General features: G+C 47.7%; 1 protein-coding gene across 3 annotated transcripts in view; it reads left to right on the top strand.

Moving 5' to 3' along the window:
- Spata13 (spermatogenesis associated 13) overlaps positions 1 to 18,147 on the top strand; it is a 269,620-nt gene that overhangs the window by 82,562 nt on the left and 168,911 nt on the right. Inside the window, exon 2 of one of the 3 annotated variants that reach the window (XM_050152207.1) lies at positions 3,505 to 3,627. The exons of 1 other annotated variant lie outside the window; for it this stretch is intronic. The gene's annotated coding sequence lies outside the window, so the exon portion shown is untranslated. Of the gene's footprint in view, positions 1 to 3,504; positions 3,628 to 13,247; positions 13,379 to 18,147 lie in introns of those variants that run through there. One more of the 3 variants, XM_050152211.1, reaches the window with a different exon arrangement.

The raw sequence follows: 18,147 nt of genomic DNA, 5'->3' as shown, positions 1-18,147 counted from the left end.
TAAAGACAGGCGAAGATGGCTTCCAACAAGCCAGCCAGGGCAGCCTTGCGAGGAGCCAGGGCTGCTGAAGCTTTGGTGGTGAAGTTGGAGACTTTCGGGCTATGAGAAACAGATTTCCATTGCTTAGGCTCTGATCTTTGCTGTCTCAATCCTATTCTTTAGAAGTAGTCCCCAGCAATACAACTAGGAAAGGAAGAAATCAAGGTATCTTTATGAGCAGAGGACAGGATTTTAGCACAAATGACGAGGGATAAGCCGACTAAGACCATGTATTCTGGAGATAACCAGGAGTCAGTATGGCTTGGGAATACAGGTTTAGGTTACCCACAGTTCTGTGTTCCAGTGTGATAACCTTTTCATGACGCTTTTACAGTCACAGGACAAGGCACATCATAAATCAAGACACTTTTCAAATACATTGGTGGAGACATCAGGTTGGTGGGTGTGCTGGCTAGTTTTCTGCCAACGTGGCAGCAGCTGGAGTCATCTGGAAAGAGGGAACCTCAGTTGAGGAACTGTCTCCGTAAGATTGGTCTGTAGGCATGTCTGTGAGGCACTGTCTTGATTAATAATTGATGGAGGATTGCCCAGCTCGCTTGGGCAGGTAGTTCTGAGTGGTATAAGAAAGCAGACTGAGTAAGATGTGAAGAGCAAACAGTGTTACTCCATGGCCTGGTCCCTGCTCTGCCATCTCTTCCTAGTGAACTATAAACTGTAAGCTAAAATACCCTCCCCTGCCACCAAACGTAGCCTGTCTCTCATTTCTCATCTGTTAGAACCGAGAGTCAATTTTCTTTGCAGCAGAACTGTCCCTGTATGTGAAACTGTACTCAACTGCACCACAGAGGGACTCACAGCTGAGTTCTCAGTTCCCGCACCCCCACTTCAGTCTACGGATTGTGCCTGAGAGATTAAGCCTCTTGGTCCAGCGGCAGGTCGGCAGGAGGCACAGCAGAACAGCTCTCACATTGTGTTCTGAGTCTGAGTTCCAACAATCCCGTGATTGTTTCCCGTGTGGAATCTCCTGGAGCTGGGACCACCAGGACTGACTCTCAGACCAGGGCAAACTTAAGTTCAAGATGAGGACTATGTCCCCATCGTGGTGATCCTACATTGCAATTGTAAAAGCAGAGAAAAGAAATGGAGTGCTAAATCCTCTTGTAGAGAAAGAGACAACAAAAGAAGAACTCTTTGTCTCTAAATCGCCTGGAGATTCCAGATAAAGCAGAACCACTGCTCTGAGAGAGCTGGGCTCATACACTGAGAGACTACACGGCCCCGAGGCTGTGCCTCCTGCAAACACTGGAGGAACTGGCAAGGCTATAAACCTGCTTCCTGTCTGAAAACTGTATTCCTGGGAACCTTCTGATTAGGTCCCACATGAAGGGGTGATAAGAACAGAAAAAAAAAAAAAAAAAGGAAAGAACTTTTATGGTTGCCAGAGTCATGGAGAGATAAATAAAGCTTTTTATAACTCTATCAGGGAAAGGAAATACTAGAAATTAGAGTAGATCTATTAAAGTGGGGGAAGGGATAATTCAAGATAACTATGGAATGACTAGGTGCGCAGGCTCACAGTAACACTGTTGAAAAGGTCCTGGGCACAGTCAATGCGGTACCCAGAGAGAACCATTGATGACCAGAATCTACCATGTAGTCCTAAGGAACCAGGAAAATGGTTGTCAAGTGTTCAATAAAATGGAATAAGAAATAAAATAAAAAATACAAAGTCCTAATAAAGAATGCAATAAGCACATGAACTTTTGTTAAAATAATATTGTTTCTTCGGGAAGTAGTTGATATAGACTATGTCAGTTCAAGCAAGATTTCAAGATGTTCCCTTCTCAGCCCGGACTACTCTCCTGATTTTTATATACCTACATTCTTATTCTGTGTGTCCTGCTGCAACAAAATATCATAGACTGGGTAGCATGCCTTTCTCACAATTCTGGAGTCTCAAGAATGATCAGTATCCACTTCCACCATGGTGCTTGGAAGTTCATATTCTACCATGAGGACTCTGCCCTAGCCTCTTTTTATTTTGTTGTGTTATGTTTTTTCGAGATAGGGTTTTTCTGTAGCTTTGGAACTTGTCCTGGAACTTCCTCTGAAGACCAGACTGGCCTAGCACTCACAGGGATCTGCCTGCCTCTGCCACCTGAGTGCTGAATTAAAGGCGTGTGCCACCACAGCCTGGCTGCTCTGGCCTCTTAATGCCCCAATCCTGTGAATACTGTCACAGAGGTGGCTAAGGCTCAGCACATGGATTTGTGAATTTAGCCACCACAGTTCTAAAATGCCTGTTACCCCTGAGCTTTTCCTTCCCAGTGTGAACACAGTCTGTTTCTAGTTCAGAGAAAAGCCCTGACAAAGCATTCTGGGAGCCTTGCCTCAGAGGCTGCTTCTCCCAAATTCCTCCTGAAATGCCCTCTGCACCTATGAGTGGGTGATGTGGAATTCCCCTCTGTATGCTGTGAATATGTTTTATTATCTTGGTTAATAAAGAAGCTTCTTTGACCTATGGCAGGGCAGAGTACAGCAAGTCAATCCTATACACATATGCATCCAATGGTGGAGATGGTAATAGAGACCGGAGAAGGTAGCCTCTGTTGCCTCCACCAGCCCTGTGTCCTGAGTCAGCTACCCTGAACCATCCAGAACTCATGAAAACACTTTTAAAACGTGGTCACAGGATACGTTTTAAAGCCCCACTCCCCACCCGTGCGTGCTTAATAGGTTTTGAAGTTCTACACCTATTGCTGTCCAGACGCAGTAGGGTTCTGATCTCTGCAGTTCAAGTCTATAGAAATCCCATTTTCTTTGCGCTTGCTGATAGACTTAGCTCTCAGAAATAAATCTGCAGTGGCATTTCCATGAGTTCCTCGGCCCTCTGCCTTATATTCCCAACAGCGAAACGCTTAGTGCAATTTTTAATTTTATTTTCAGTGAGACATTAAAAGCATACAAAGTATCGTACCTGCTCATGGAGCGCCAGTTAGTGTTTCCTGGAGTGTATATGGGGTCAGGATCAAGCACGCCCTTGTTAAGGCTTTTAGTGCACACTGCTGATTGCCTTGGAGAGAACCTGCCTTGTTTCCATCCCGTCAGGGAGAGGACTGATTTTTCTTCCAACCCCAGATGTAATGCTTTTTATTTGTTTGTTTGTTTGTTTGTTTGGTTGGTTGGTTTTTTTTCAAGACAGCATTTTACTGTGTAGCCCTGACTGTCCTGGAACTAGCTCTGTAGACTAGGGTGGCCTCCTACTCAGAGGTTCGCCTGCCTCTGCCTCCTGAGTTCTAAGATTAAAAAACTATGCCAGCACCTCCTGACCAGATGTTATGCTTTTAGACTTGCAAGTTTGACAGGAAACCTGCCATCTCGTTTTGACTTTAGGCTGCGTTTCTTGTTAGCCATGAGAGTCCTGCTGTAGCGTGAGTGGGTGGATGGGGGTGCACATTCTTCTCATTTAGTGAATGGCCCTTTCTTCACCTTTGCTGGCTCCAGGTAGAGGAAATGGAGTTACCAAACTGAAGCCTGAAGAAAGAGTGCACCTTGGGCTCCCGCCCAGCCTGCCTTTGGCAGACCTTTGACTCTGTAAGGAAGGTGGCGGAGAAGCATGACTCGCAGGTAAATGACCGTTTGTTATTCTCTCATCAAAATGTTATAGAGCATCTACCATGTGGCAGGCCTGAGGCTGGATCATGGGAACGTACTCTTGTTTCGGGATGCTTGCAAGGGAATCGGAAAATAGCAATGATGGTAAGAGAAATAATTTTATAATCGTAGAGTAGGCCACACACAGGAAGGGAGAGCTTCTGCTCAGGGACCAACCTTGGACAAGGAAACAAACTGCTGTCCCCGCAGGTATTGCTCAGGCATTGGAACAGTTGGTGGCACTGCTTGGAAAGGTTATAGGGGTGCAGCCTTGCTGGCGGAAGCACATCATTGCGGGCTGGCTCTGTTGGCTTATAACTTCATCTTTGACTCTCTCTGCTCCCTGTGTGTGGATAGAAATGCGATCTCTCAGCTTCCTGCTCCTACTGCTTGCTACCTTGCCTTGCCGCCTTCATGGCTCTTATCCCTCTGGAACCATAAACCAAATCAAAGTTTTTCTTCTGCCATTGCTTTTGGCACCATCATGAAAAGTTACTGTGTTAGTTACTGGCATATGCTTGACTTGTCTGTGATTATGAGATATTATTGATTTTCTCTTTATTAATGGAAACAATAAAAAGGGCTTAGGGAAACTGTTTCTAATTCTAACAAAATAAACTGCAATGTTCTCCATCTTGTTTTTTTGCTACTGTCTTAACTCAGACTCTGCTTTCCAACATAGATCTTCTTGCTGAATCATCTTCCTGTGGGGACTTTTATTTCTTCTGGCAATTGAATTGACAGCTTCCCTTTTATTTCCCTCTCTGACTCCATCTTTGCCCTTCCTCCTTGATCGTGACAGCTGTGTAAGATGCATTCTTGGGGGACTGGAAAAACGGCTCAGTAGTTAAGTGTACTGACTCTTCTTCCAGGACCCAGGTTCAGTTCCCAGCACCAAAATGACTATCTGTAACTCCAGTTCCAGGGTATCTGACACCTTCACAGGGACATATATGGAGGTGAAACACCAATGTACATATAAAGATAAATTCATTATTGCAGTGGTGGCTGTGCACTCAGGAAGCGGAGGCAGGTGGATCTCTGTGAGTTCGAGGCCAGCCTGGTCTACTGAGCGAGTTCCAGGACAGCTAGGACTGTTTCACAGAGAAACAAACAAACAAACAAACAGACAAAGATGCCTTCGTGGAATCATTTGCTAGCGTCTGGTTTGGGGGTGCTTTGTCCCCCAGTGTATAGTCCAACCTGACTCAGAGATGCCTAGTATAGAGGGATTCTGGTACTGAAGCTAGACTGGGTCTGTGTAATCAGGTGAGGATCCTGTCTCATTCTTTCCATTCTCTGGACAGTTCCTTGATCCACGTCCCGAAAGCCCAGCTTAGGGTGCCTTTAAGCACAAAGCCTGCCACCTATGAACTCAGCAGCACAGAAATCTGTAACCACCGCTACTCCCCAGCACTGAACAGGAAAGATCAAGTCCTGCTTGCCTGCGGGGATGTGGAGGGGGTGGGTGCAAATTCAAAACCAAAGTTCAGTTCACTACTGAAGCACACAGCTTTGCCCTGTCGTAGACTAAGAGTTGTAAATTGAATATTCCAGGTTGGGAAGCATCAGCATTCATCAGTCACTGTCCTTGGGGCGGGGGGGGGGGGGGGGGGGTATGTGTATGCGTGGATGAAGGGGACTTTGGTCTCATCTTTTGTTCTTTAGCGGTAGTGTTTGCTCAGTTGACTACACTTTCTCCAGAGGCCAGAACACCCTCTCTCTTAGTGGTCCTTCAACCTCACTCTTTCTGAGCATCCTTGCAGATGTGTGACCTTGTTAGTGAAAAGATGCTGTGAGGACGGACTGCCCTGGACTGCTCTGTCCTCCGGCAGCACAGCAAAACCGTACAGTTTGGCCTAATGTTTTCTACCTCTAATAAAACCAGACCCACTGCTGGGTTAGTGGGTTTTCGGCTTGGCTTACCTGCAGCAGGGGTGACATTGAGCTGTGGATCTTCTCTCTGGTGAAACGCCACCCAGTCCCTTTCACACCGTGCTCCCTCATCCTTGTGGATCCCATTCGTCTCCCATTTCCTGTGCCAGGCACCAAAAACAGGCAGTCACCATCTGTGGACTAAACGGACTAAACGCTCTGACCTGCCAAACACAGGCAGCTCCTTCCTGTCCCGTAAGCAGCCTGCACCGGTCCGACTAGGGACCATCGTCGTCTCTACCCCATCGACTTCTCAGGTCAGCCTGCTATGCTGTCCCCTGTGCTCAGAGGCTGAGGACTCACTTCCTTAGCAAGTTCCTTAGCAGCCAGCTGTTGCTGTTGTAACATTCAGTTTTTGCTGCTCTTGTCCAGGTTGTCTTATGCTGTTTCCACTGCTTGGCCATTAAGACCTTGTGTTGTGTAGTTCAGACCCAGTGGGTACAGTATTGGGCTTTAGGCTATGGTTTTACAAAACCCTAGCTCGTGGTTTGGCTTGTCTAGCTCCAAACATGCACTGATAGCTGCTTGGCCCTGGTGAGGGCCTTTTAACTACGTCACAAAATGGTGAATCCGACTTGAATCCCAGGACAGAGTGTATGGGGGAGAGATCCCACGGAGAGATAGGGAGCTGGAGATTCAGGGGAGATGCCAGGCTACTTTGAAATAAAGCATTCCGGAAACTAATCAATCTAATGAGAACATTTGTCCTTGCTAAGGGCAGGGCCCCTAGTTGACCTAGTCACCTTCCCTTAGGTCTCAGCTCTTAAAGGTACCACCACATCCTCAATACTACCACACTGAACACTAAACTTCCGGCCCGTGAATATTGGTGGGGGTGGGCATGGGGGGACATGGAGGGTGGGGAGGGGACAATACCGCATCCAAGAACTCCAATTCCCATTCATGGTGGTCACTGAACAGGAGAGGCTACCTACTGGGAAGGGTCACGGGCAGGAAAGCCTGGCTTCCTGGAAGTTGGGTTCACAGAAATAGCACTCCCCAGGAAGTAGAGTGAATGCTGGCGGTTAGGCAGGTCCTGGCTCTCCTCCCGCAGTGCTCCTGAAACAGCACTTAGAAGTCTGGCTGGATCACATCCACGTGAAGTCCGGTTTGCGTGGCATGCAGCTGCATATGCAAAGGGAGGAGCAAGTTTTGCATTGGTTATTTAATATCTCACGGGAAGCATTTTGGCCTGTATCTTCCTTTTTAACATCAAATCACTTCTGAATGGGCCGTTGATGAGAATAACTTCGGAATAGTGACTGTGTTATCTTTTTAAATAAGACACAAACAAAAGAAGCACCGAGAAGGGGCTGTGTAAGTTTGCTAAGTGTTCCCTGGAGTTGTGGGTTTGGACTTCTGACCAGACTGCTCCCTGGTGGAAAGATGCTCTCCAAGTCTGAGTGCAGAAGACTAACTTCTCATTGTGGAGCAGCTCCGCGAGTTCCTGTGTGGAGCTGACGAATAATAAGAGGCCTGCCAGCTTTCGTCATTCCACCAGGCAGGGAGGCAAGGCTTCAGCTCTCCAGAAGCAGCTTGAGGAGAATCTGCCAGGAAGCCCCTTGAAAGTCTGCGAAGTATGCCTGGCCATGGTGACACACACCTTTAATCCCAGCACTTAGGAGGCAGTGGCAGGCAAATCTCGAGTTTCAGATCAACTTGGGCTATATGAAAAACCCTGTTCAAACAAACATCAAACCCCATGAAGCAAAACACCAAAAGTTCCTGGCATTCAGAGAAGATCAAGCCAGATCCAGCACTGAGAGCCACCGACCATGAAGCCCGATGTTGAACTCAGTGGCCAGCCAAGTCCTTCCCAGGAGCGCCTCTGCTTCCACCGGTGCTCTAACAAATACTAATTATTTAATACCTTGTTTCTAATTTACGACATTTATACTAGTTAAAAATATACAGAAGAGGGACAGACAGTTCTTGGCATGCATGCATTACTTTTTGATGTGTTCAGGAGCTGACAAATGTGTTTTATTTGTTTTGTTTTGTTTTGTTTTTAGAGACAAGGTCTTACTATATAGCCCAGACTGGCCACAAAGTTAAAAATCCTCCTGCTTTGGACTCCTGAGTGCTAAATACAGGTACATGCCACCATGTGTCTGGGGAAAAAAAAATTCTAAGCGCAGAAACTCAGTTCACTAAAGCTTTGAATCATCAAGAAACGCAAGTCAGGTTGGGCGGTACTGGCGCATGCCTTTATCCTAGCACTCAGGAGGCAGAGGCAGGATCTCTGTGAGTTCGAGACCAGCCTGGTCTACAAGAGCTAGTTCCAGGACAGGAACCAAAAGCTACAGAGAAGCCCTGTCTCAAAAGGAAGGAAGGAAGGAAGAAGAAACGCAAGTCAGATGTGTTTTGTGTATGCACTGCTCTGTGCACGCGCTTCTCTGTGCACGCGCTTCTCTGTGCATGCGTGTTGCTCTGTGATGCACTGCTGGTTCTCAGATTGTCCCAGCATCAGTTAACTCACAGCTGGCCAGGCCCCTGCTCCTGAGTATGCAGGATGAGTCCTGAGAATTGGCTTTTTCTTGTTGATGCCGGCGTGTCGGGTTCTAGACCACTGAGAACCTCCTTGGAGGAGCTGAGACCACAAGTTGTTCTGAGCCCGTGGTGCAAAGCCAGCACATAGCCTCTCACCCACCCGAGAACCACTTGTATTAGGCACTTACTATGGCTACTCCTCAGGTGAAGAGCTTTTTACTCTAAGTCACAGAGCACTTCCCAAGCTGACGCTAGCTTGTCTCCATTCTACAGGGGGAGAAAGGCTGGGCTTCAGCACGTGTGCGGGAGGCAATGGCAGATATTATGAGGATTAGAGAGAAAATCGTGTAGCCGGACAAACAGGCAGGCAGGCAGGCCATTCTTGAGCAATGTTTTTTTTTTCTTTTGGTGATTGTTTTCTAAGTTCTTACCAAATTCTTGCCAAGGATAAACTTGGGGTTTTTTTTTTTAAAAAGGAAAATTCTGTAAAAAAATGAAGAGTTTCAAATTTATACACATATACAAATTCATATATAGATAGATAGATATAGATATAGATATATTAGCAAAATGGGTTTTCTGTTTTTCCCTGAGTAGCTTCAGAACATGGGCCTGAGGAGCCTAGCATCAGGGCTAAATGCCCCCCTTCAGGGGACATTTATCCAGGGGTTTAAAGAAGCTTTTTGTGCCCCCCATCCCCACCCCCACTCTGAGGTAACCTCTGCATAGTGTCAGCCACTGTTGCTCCAACAGGATCCTCACAAGGGCCCAGTGGCTCACTTTGAAAAGTGGAGGGGCTTTCAGGCTCCCCTTACTGTCTTCTCTAGTTAGCTAAGGCTGTGAACCTGCCCCTAGACTACTTACTGGTGGGGCAGCCTATCCTCCCTCTTCACTGTAAACAGTGTCTGGGAGCTACAGAGTCTGCCCTAGGCTGAATGGGAGGCCCAGAGACGGGAATTTCAGCCAAGCTGCCTACAGTCCCCAGGGACACAAGCCTTGATGAAGCTGGGAGGCTGCACACACAGACCTTCCTGGGGGGGGGGTTGCAATTCTAAGGTGCCTAGACAGTTTTCCCACCAACCTCTTAATCAGGATCTCAGTGCTCAGGTTTTCTTCCAATAGCCACAGGTATCAGCTATCTCCCACAGACAGAGCAACCACAAGAAACAGTCGCCAAATGGAGGATTGGTTGATTTGTTTATTTCGGTTATCTACAAGCAAATGGATGGGCTTCCACCCTGCTGTGATGGGTGCCAGGCGCGTGAGCAGTCTGGACTTCTTGTTCCCCCTGGGCTCTGGGAATTCACTTTCCTCCAGGGCCTCATTTCCTAGTAATGATTGCTGGGGAACCGGAGTGGGGCTGAGGAGAGGAGTGGGGCTGGGGAACCGGAGTGGGGCTGGGGAGATTCTGCAAGCTCCCCGCCTCTGTGAACGAGCAGTTCTGCTCCACTTGCCTAGACTACTGGCTCCCCGGTACTGTTTGGCTTACAGAAAGATTTATGGCTCTCCTTGTCTTTTCCCCTCCTTTGTCCCTAACGTACCACAATGAAAATGGCTTTCCCCACGTTTTCCACACAGAGCCTGCGGGCAGATTGCCTAGATTCAAATTCAATGGCTGTGTGACGTCGGGCAAGTTTCTCTGCCACCCTGTGCTCAGCTTGCTCACCTGTGAAATATATATGATGATAATACCCAGTTCCTGGAGTCACATGGAGATTAAACGAGATTGAATATTAAGGGACCAGTGAAATAATAAGCAGATTAAGCACCTGCCACTCAAGGCTGACAGCCTGAGTTTGACCCCCGTAAAGGTAGAAAGAGGTAACTCTTACATCCGGGCTCATGTGCCCCCCTCCTAATCGTGTGTGCACACATGCACAATAATAATAATAGTGAAATTTCAAAACAGAAAAAAAAAGATTAAATATGAACACTTCCAAATGCTTCCAGAGATTTGGACACAAAGTAAATGCAGACGGCCTTCCACATCCATGGACTACAACCAAAGACAGGGAAAGATGTTGTATATTTTTAAACTGTGTATTTGCTTGGTGTTGGGTAAATAGTTCAGTCAGTAAAATGCTTTCTGTGCAAGCATGAGGAATGAATTCAATTCCCTGTGCCCACATTAAAAGCTAGGCATGGTAGCACATGCTTGTAATGCCAGGGCTAGGCAAACAGAGACAGGCAGATCCCTGGGGCTCACAGCCTAGATGATCATCAAGCCTTCCAGGCCAGTGAGAGAGACCCTGCCTCAAAAGATAAGGTGTAGGGTTTCTGAGATTGACTCATGACTGACCCTGGCCTCCAAGTACACGAGAGTTCATCTGCACAGCACCTGCTCACACATACAAGTACGTAAGTGTGTGTGTGCACGCACACACACATGCACACACTTTAAACATTGTTTAGACTTTTATCATTTTTCTCCATTTACTTTGTGCTATTACAAGTTATCTACAGGTGATTTAAAGTGTTAAAAAGGATGTGTGTAGGTTCTGTGGTGCTAAAACTCCACCCTTTGACACAAAGGCTCAAGCACCCTGAATTTGGGCATCTGCACAGATAGATATTGCACACAAAGGAAGGCTCAACTCCATAAATGCCATTGTTATTGCAAATGCTTAACATGGAAACCAGAGTAGCCTCTGAAAACAGCTTTGTGTGCTGCTGCGCACTGGCGGGCATGTGCCTCGGAGTTCCTGCAGGTTACTAGAAGAGACCAAACAGGTTTGCAGCCTTGTCTTCAGGAAGGTGGCTGGAGGCCACATCAGGAGCGCTGACTGGAAAGTTTCCGGGGCTAGAGTTTCTGGGGCAGAAGGACGCAAAATAACAATGAAGAAGAGGAAGTGGGGCTGCCTCAGCCTTGCTGGCTTCTTTCTTTTTTTAATTCAGGAAAAAAAAAAGTTAACAAAAGCAACATAGGTCCATTGGGAAATACACAGGAATGTTTAAAGTAGAAAATAAGTCCTTAAATGTTCCTCCACCCAAGGTACTATTGTTAATTCCCTAATGGATTTCCTGTTTCAGGCTTTAAGATAACCTGGGCAAAACTTGCCCATGGGAAGGAAAGATTCCAGATCCCCAGGCATTCCTGGTACCAGGCCACCAAAGTTGGGTTGGCAATGGAGCTGTGGTTCTGGAGCCTGGGCATCCAAACTGGGTCCACAAAAAGAAGCAACAAGATTCATTAGAAGTATACCCAACAGCCTTTGCCCTCTTGCCTAGGCCAGAATGTTTGGGGCTGCGTCTGCTGAGCACCAAAGAATGTGTGAATTCAACACAAAAGGCAGCTATCTGAACCTGTGCAAAGAAAGCAGCCGATGGCGAGGTGATCAGAGGTTGTGCTGTAGTTTTGCATGTTGGAGGCTGAACCCAGGGCTTCCCACCTGCTGGACTGTGTTGGTGCAGACAAAGTTTTTTTTTAAACAGTCGGGAAATGCTGATTTAGGTTAGTGGTTTGAGCTGGACAGTCTGCTGTGGTTTGGATATAGTTTGGGTATTGAGACGTTCACTGCCGGAAGCTTGAGTGTGGAGGTGTTGAGGTAGTGGGACCTTTAAGACGTAGAGGTTTGTGAGGTGGCCCCTGAGAAGGGATTAATATGATTCTCAAGGGACTGCCATCAGTTCCCTCAGAGGGCTGGGATAGAGACGGAGCCTCCCCACGTCTCTCAGGTGTCTTGTCTCTTGTATGCACTCCCATCTGCCACATGTGGTCTGTGCTCAGGGCCTTAGCTGAGGGGGGTTGATAGAGCTACCCGGAGAGGCTTTCAGGCTGTGAACTTAAATAAAACACCTTTCTTTGTAAAGTATCCAGCCTCGGATGTTTTGCTCTAGAAACAGAAACAGACTAAAGCACGCCACCACTTTAGAATCTTCCTCATTTCCATCTTTAAGAGTGGGAATAACCACATCCGTTTGTTTGCTTGAGACAGGTTTTCCCTGTGCGGCTCAGTCTGGCTGCAAACCCAGTTCTCTCACCTCAGTCTTTGGAGTGCTGAGATTATAGGCTAAGTGCCAGACTCAGTTTACACTTCTCTCTCTTAAGTCACTGACTCCCAAGAGCAGGAAGCAGGAACCATCCCAAACAGGGTCTGAAATAAGACAAGGTGGAGAGGAAACCCTGGCCACGCCTCCCTCCCTGTGCTGTAGCAAGATGCCAGACCCCATGGTAGAATGCTGCACTCGCTTCTAGACTTTGGTGAGACCAACAGACTGAAGGGGGGTTTATTCACTGCGTGTCAAACAAGGTTAAGCAGACAGAGCATCCAATCACTTCAAAAGCAAGAGCATCAGCGGCTGGGGTAGATAAAATGCCTGCTGAAAAAGCATGAGGACCTGAGTCCGGATATTCAGCATCCACATTAAAGCAGGGTGTGGCTGCAGGCATCCGGTGCTGGGGGTCAATTCCTGGGCCTCACTGGCCAGTCATTCTAGCAAAAATAGTAAGCTCCAGGTCCAGTGGGAGACCCTGCCTAAACGTTTACATGGAGAGAGAGAGGAGATATCTGGCATCCACTTCTGGCCTCCATGTGTGCACACACAGGTGAGAGTACGTCTATATGCACACATATACATGTGCACACATGCACACACACACACCACATGGCTAAAGAGCCAAGTTAATCTATGTCTTTCAAGTTTTATTTAGTTGTTGCGTGTTGTGTGACCTCACTTTTAATAGCTGTAATGAACCAGAGCGATGTAACTACTCCTTTGGGGGTGGGCATGGGTACTCACACGTACTCAGGCTCATTCCTCTCTGTTTCTCATAGGCTCATGCAACTACTTGCAGTGGTATCAGATGTCTAGAGAGCATCATCAGTGTTTTGGTTGGCAGGAACTGAAACTCCTAGGTGAAAAGGGGTGGAGGTGGGCAGGAAATCTCTGAAAATGTGATGTCTTGCAGGGTTCTGCCATCTCCCTCTACAGGCTCCATTGTCTCCCTTCCCTTTGCCGGTGCCTCCCTTATCCTCCCTCCTGGACACGTCCTCTGAGGCTCTCCCTAACTTAAGCATGTGCACAGAAGTGGAAAGATGGGCAAGGGTTTTGAGCTGGCACTGGCCAGCTGGGGTTACCTAGTCTATATTCTTCTGTGCAGGAGCCTATAAGGAGGCTGGTCTAACAAAGTCGAAGAAAGAAACTCTTTAATCGTGAAGAAAGGAAAAGTCTTCCCATTCTGAATGAGGGCTTCTGCACAGCACGAGGAGAACATGGGAACCATTCAGAGTTTCTGGGTCTAGGGAAGATCCAGAGAGGCAGGAGTGGAGGACACCTGCTGGCTACCTACCAGAGGCAGGTGAGTGGTGGAGTTAAGGACTGTGTTATGAAGGTTCTCCTCTTCCACACAGCCTCCTGCCTGGACAGAGGATGCAACTCACTTCCGTGGGAAACGCATAGTCCCTTGGCTGCCTCCCACACTTTCCAAAATTCACCCACGAGAGACCCAGTGTGTTAAGTGTTATGAGCCACCTTGTGGGGGTGACTTCTGCCGCAGTCCTGCCACAGCGGGTTCGTGTGTTCCAGGGTAGGGGCACGAGAGTTAGAATTAAGCAAAATGAACAGATACATAAGAGAAATAAGAGACAGTATGGGAGGGACAGGCAGTGAATACTGGATAGCCTCGTTTACTCTTCCACGCGCTTATATACTTCACTCCAAAAGGGGAGGGAGGAGGCCCAGACTTCAATAACATGATAAAAGGAATAAACTTGAATTCTCCAACCTTTGGTGCAGGTGGAGTGGATCCACCTCTACATCCAAAATACCAATTAACCACACCCTAGGTCAGAATCGCTCGCCCGTTTGTCACCTGCTGTCAACAACCTTGAGAGAGCAAAACTGTTTTAGCTCAAACTCCCTGACCTCCAGTCAAAGTAGAACAGGCTCATGTCTGTGTGCGCCCTGACCGTTAGGGCGTTTACTCCATAAAGAGTTGGGCTGAGTGGCTAGTCTACCTGGTGTAGATTAACAGCCATGGAATTTCATTCTCATACTTGGCTAATATCTCAAGATTGAGAGATGGAAGGTGTTTTTGGTTTTGGTTGGACTCAGAAAGGAGGCCAGAGCTCCTCTGGGAAGTAAGCAACGAGGAGGACAGAAGCAGTGGGTGGGATGACTTTGGGGGACGTTTACCCTGAGGAAAGAGGGAAGGAGCCAGGAGATAGAGGGACAGCTCTGGGCAGACACTTTGCATGGAAGTAATAGGTGCTCAGGAAAGTCTGGCCGGTTAACCAGAAGGAAAACTAAGAGATGGCAGGAGATAAGGACGTCCGCCCTGGCATATGGTTTCAAAGTTTGTCTCCTGACAGCTGAGCCACAGGCTCCGGTCCAGCCCTCACCTAGTTCACCAGGTGAACTAGGCACCTGGTGTCTGCACAGAGAGCTTTGTGCCTTCCCTCCTGACCTAGAAATGACAGGAGAACTTCCTCCTCAGCCAGAGGAGCTGCACTCCCTTCTCTGTGCTGCTGGCATGCCCTCAGGGCTCCAGGAGCTGGTGCTGCTGAAACCAGCGGTTGAGGCTGGAGGCTGGAGGCTGGAGGCTGGGGCTGGAGGCTGGAGGCTGGAGGCTGGGGCTGGGGGCTAGAGGGGAGGTCCAGCCTGAGCACTAGGAAGCAGTTAGGCATGAAATCAACAAGAGGCGGCGGCTGAGGAGACTGCATGAGTGCCCTCCATTCAATCCTCAGATCCTGAGTTTAAAAAGCTGGGTTGAGAGAGGCGGACCCCTGGGGCTTGCTGGCCAGCCAAGCCAGCCTAATGGGTGAGGCCTGTACCTCAGTGAGAAGCTCTGTCTCAAAAAAACAGGAGGGAGAGCTCGTAAGGAATGGGGATGCCAGTCCCTGGTGTCTGGTTCCCAAAGATGTGAACCCACAGGTACAGACCTACCCACATACATAGTACATACATAGTAGCATGCACATATTTGCATGCGTATGTTCACACATACACACACACACACACAGAGAGAGAGAGAGAGAGAGAGAGAGAGAGAACCTCCAATTCAAGTATTGGGGCCCACTGGTTGCTCCAGTTAGACAGTTTGTTGTGGGATATTTGTACACTGTGTAAAGACATATTGCTGTGATTGGTGTAATAAAGAGCTAAATGGCCAATAGCTAGGAAGGAGAGGATAGGTAGGATTTCCAGGGAAAGAGAGGACAAGGAGGTAGAATCTAGACTCACTCGGAACAAGTTGACTGTGTCGTCTTAAAAAACGGTAACCAAGCCATGTAATAGAATGTAGATTAAAAGATATGGGCTAAACTAAGTTACAAGTACTAGTTGGTAACAATCCTAAGCTAAGGCTGAGCTTTTATAATAATAATAAGTCTCCGTGTCATTTTTGCAGGCTAGAGGTCCCAACAAGAACAGTTAGACTTGGGTGACCCAGCGACAGTCCACAGTAACAGCTGAGCTGATCCTGCAGTTGTCCTGTGCAGAACTAGAACAAAAATACCAGGCTTTATGGGCGTTATCACCTTTCACTGGCACGAATGTCCCCTGCTACTGTGTATCATGAAACTCTTCGTTTTTATTAGTTTAACAATTATTATTATTATTGTTTTTGTTTTTGTCTTTTTTTGAAACAGGATTTTGTTTGTTTGTAACAGTCCTGGTTGTCCTGGAACCGCTCTGTAGATCAGGCTGACCTCAAACTCACAGAGATCCGCCTGCCTCTGTCTCCCAAGTGCTGGGATTTAAAGGCATGTGCCACCATCACCCAGCTTAAAAATTATTTTTAATATTTATTTTAGATGTACAAGCCTTTTGCTCAGTAGTGTTTTTGCCTGCTTATACGCCTGTGTTTTCTGTGCATTCTAGGACTAGAGTTATGGACAGTTAGGAGCCGCCATGTGGGTGCTGGGAATCAAACCTGGGTCCTCTGTGAGAACAACCAGTGCTCTTAACCACTGAGCCATCTTTGCAGTCCTCTCCTTTACTATTCACTATTCACTATTGAGAAAAGAATAAGAGCAGAGGTTTTGGAGCTGAACAGAAAAGGGTTGGAGGTCCAGCACATGGGTTATGTGACTTGAAGTCTTGGGGGGAGCCCTTTGGCTCTTTCTTTGTAGTATTCTGTGAAATGGAAACTGGCATTCACTTCCTTAAATCACGGGTCAGATCCTGTTAGGAAGTCCAGGCAGCCAACCAGAAGAATATTAGATGAAGGAATTATTTAGGGAGAGGTTGGGACCACTCCCCAAACCGAGGCACGCGGTAATGCTATAGTAAAATACAGGTCATCACGAGAGGAGCGTCGCACCTGCTAAATCAGTTTTTCTAAGATGTGGGAGAGTTCAGAAATGAAGGCACAAAGGCCCAGGGACATTGTTTGCTTTTCTGTTTAACTGAATGAAGAACAGGCAGGTGTGTGGGAATGCAAACATTAGGGTGTGCTCTATTGGCTACAGGCTGAGGATCCCAGCCAGTCTGCCTGCTCCAACCCTTGGCTCTGGCTCTGGGTGGCACTCCTGTGCTCGCGTCGGCAGCACATATACTGGGTGGCACTCCTTCCCGTGCCAGGTTTGAAGCAGGACCCCTTTAGGATCAGGATCTTACAATCCACTTTCAGACCAGGCCTGTGGGCAGTTTCTTTCTGGCAGAGTCTAACACAAACATGAAGGAGTGGGGCTGGGGTGGCATTAGGGGTATTTTGGCTTTGTTTTGTTTTAGTTTCTAGGATTGCCTTGGGGAAGAGGAATATTCCAACTTCTGTGGCCACCTTGTAGAGGAAGGAGGACAGGAGAGTGAAGGGCAGAAGGGCAGCGGGCAGCTTCATATCCAATATCCCTCAGTCCAGAGCCAGCACCCCTCAAGGCCATACTTCGAGGCTCCCTTTTCTCTGCTCTAGTGTTCAAAGAGGTGTGGCCCAGGCCTAGGACAGCCACATGAATAGCGCCCTTCCCAGGTTGGTGACAGCAAAGTCACCTTTTCCGCATCCTAAGGAAAAACAGGGGATATTGTCAGAGCCTGGAGAAGGCCAGCCTTGCCAGTGCCTGCAACAGTTAGTCAAGAGTTGCAGAGAGGGGTCAGTGTAGGATCTCCCTCCTTCCCCTCCCTCCTTCAGTCTCTTCTTGTGCCCTCGGACCCTGGAGTTCCTAGATATAGCCCTACAGAGTGGCCCCTGAGGACACAGTAGATTGGGGTGGTGATGTGCAGGCAAGTGAAGAAGACAGTCTGTGTCCAACCCAGGAAGGGCTAAGAAAGTGAGCCACGAGACCAGCCTGCCACCTCGGGGACATTAAACTGCTTTTGAATGCCTTAAAGGGTCTGTAGAGCAGATGAGCCTCGTTTTCATAGCACAGACACAGACAGTATTTCCAGAGGGCATGTCATCTCCTCCCTCAGCCTGGACAGGTGCATAGGACAGGCTGACCTCCCACCCCTAAAAAAAACCCAAGATATAAATATTGTACCTATATTAGGATCGTTGCTTATAAAGACTACCAAGTGCTGATTCGTACCTGGTATTATAATGTTCGGGAACAACGGAGTTGGGCTATAATCGCTGGTAAGATGGCATTTTAGTGTTACTCTTAAACCTGCGAAGCAAGTAACTTAAAAAACAAAACAAAACAAAACAAAACCTTTTCTATCCTCCAAAACCGAATACTAGTTGTTGATAAAACTTCTGTGAAACAATCGGCCTCATTTGATGGCCGTAGCCACGGAACAAGTGTAATTCCCAGGAAACCCTGTTTCTCCTTTTGCGGTCACCAGCTCCTCTGCCTGGCTGGTTTCTACGAGAGCCTGTGCTCTAAAGAGGACTCCTGTGGCGTGAGACTTCAGATCTAGAGTACTGCGGCAGCGATTTCAGCTGAAAGAGGAATTGTCTGGAATCCAGTGCCAGGGTGCAGGTCTGCCTCCCACAGCCCACACTAAAATGCCAGGGGTCAGGGGAACACCCGGAGATCAAAGAATTAGTGGGAAATCTGTCCTGTGTGGGTGGGGAAGGGGGGGAGTCACAGGAGCCCAGCTCGGACTAATTCTTCCATTCCCATGGTCCATCCTTTTAACCCTTGAGTTTTAGGACATAAAGCTGCCTCAGATAGAGACAGGGATGGTGTG

Source organism: Alexandromys fortis, unplaced genomic scaffold (assembly GCF_014885135.2).
Source record: "Alexandromys fortis isolate MF-2015 unplaced genomic scaffold, M_Fortis_MF-2015_v1.1 scaffold_75, whole genome shotgun sequence".
In the NCBI taxonomy this organism is placed as follows: Eukaryota; Metazoa; Chordata; class Mammalia; order Rodentia; family Cricetidae; genus Alexandromys; species Alexandromys fortis.
Note: the sequence above shows the minus strand (reverse complement) of the source record. Positions and strands in the feature narration are given on the sequence as shown.